A 1556-nucleotide genomic window follows, 5' to 3' on the forward strand; every position below is an offset into this window, starting at 1 on the left:
GCCAATGTCAGTGTCCTTGTTCCCGCCCAGCATGGACCACAGTCAAGCAGCCTGGGATTCTCGGGGCTGTTGGGGATGGGGGCATCTAGGACGGGGCCTTCCTCAGTATTTGGTGTGGGTGGGCAGAGCCCTAGTGCAGATCTCCCTGGAGAAGGGGACGCGGGTGAGGAAGCAGCTGGGGCCTCCGCACGGCTCACGGGACGGAGGTCCTGCAGGTGCCAGCCACGCTGGCAGCATTGCTCCTGGGGCAGCCACAGAGGCCCGCAGGGAAGACTCACTTTCCCTCCTCCCGTGTTCTTGGCCACTCCCTGTCCCCAAGCTCGGGTGCCCAGGACAGGTGGGAAGGCTTCCCCTGGGTCGGCACGCTGCTCTGCATGTCTTCGTTTTCCCTGACCTGCTGGGTCCCGAGGTGTGTGGTGTGGCCACAGGCAGTGGGGCCCTGTCATGGTGGCTTTAGAAAGGCACCCCCTGGACGAAGGTTGACTGGCACGTGCGCCTTGTCACAGGGAAGCCCCCGTCCAGCCCTCGGTGGGCAAGTCTGGGTGACAAGGCGGGGAGGGCGCAGGGCCGTGTCCGTGCTGGCCTGAAGTGAGAAGCGAAAGCCCACACTGGGCTCTGAAGACCTGGTGTGAAGAAAATGCATTTTCTTCATCTCACTAACATCTTCGTACTGATCACGTGTTGGAATGAGAATGTTTTAGGTATATTGGGTTAAATAAAATGGACTATTAAGATTTACTTGTGTACTTTCTTGTGGCTGCTAGAAAAGTTGAGGTCACCGGTGCAGCCCACACGTGAGGCGAGCACCCTCTCTGGGATGGGGCCTCTTCTTGGGGTGCAGACTGGGGCTCCCGGCCTCCCTGCTCTGGTGCTATGACCAGAGGGCCATCGATTGCTTCTGGGCATGCCTCCTGACCCTGACCACAGGCCCGCAGCTACTCCTCCACCAGCCGACTGAAGGGTACCCCCTCAGATCCTTCCAGAAACGCACGGTTGGTGAGGCCTTGCAGGAAGGAGAAAGTTGAGGGCTCAGGTTCCGCTGGCAGTTGGGGTGTGAACTCACAGGGTTCTGGTGAGGGAAGGAAGGTTCCAGGAGGACCCCCTGCCGAGCGGCTCCTCTGCCACCTTGGTATTGTCTTGGAAGGAGATAAGATGTGAGCGCATGAGCCCACCTCTTCACACCCCACATGCTCCTCCAGGGCCTTCCAGCCCCTGACTTCCCTGCCTCCATCCGCGAACCTCCCACCCCGCCCCACCCCCATACCCCAAGTGCCCTGGTGTCCAGCTTTGGGCAGCCATGGGGCGCTAGGCCCAAGGCCTCGGCAGTAGTCAGAGCTTCAGGTGGAGGCTGCTGGTGAAGCCGTATCAGGTGAGCCATGGGCCAACTTGGGCCAGAGCCAGGAGAACAGTCCAGGGGAGGGCCTGTGCGGGGTGTCTGTTTCTCCTGCACAGTGCTGTGTGTCCTCAGGCAGGGGCCTGGACTTCTCGGAACCTGAGCTTCCTGCTGGGGGGCAACGAGAGCTGAGCCTCCCTGGGCTGGGCTGTGTGACAGCAGG

This window comes from Equus asinus, chromosome 14 (genome assembly GCF_041296235.1).
Source record: "Equus asinus isolate D_3611 breed Donkey chromosome 14, EquAss-T2T_v2, whole genome shotgun sequence".
NCBI classification, from domain to species: Eukaryota; Metazoa; Chordata; class Mammalia; order Perissodactyla; family Equidae; genus Equus; species Equus asinus.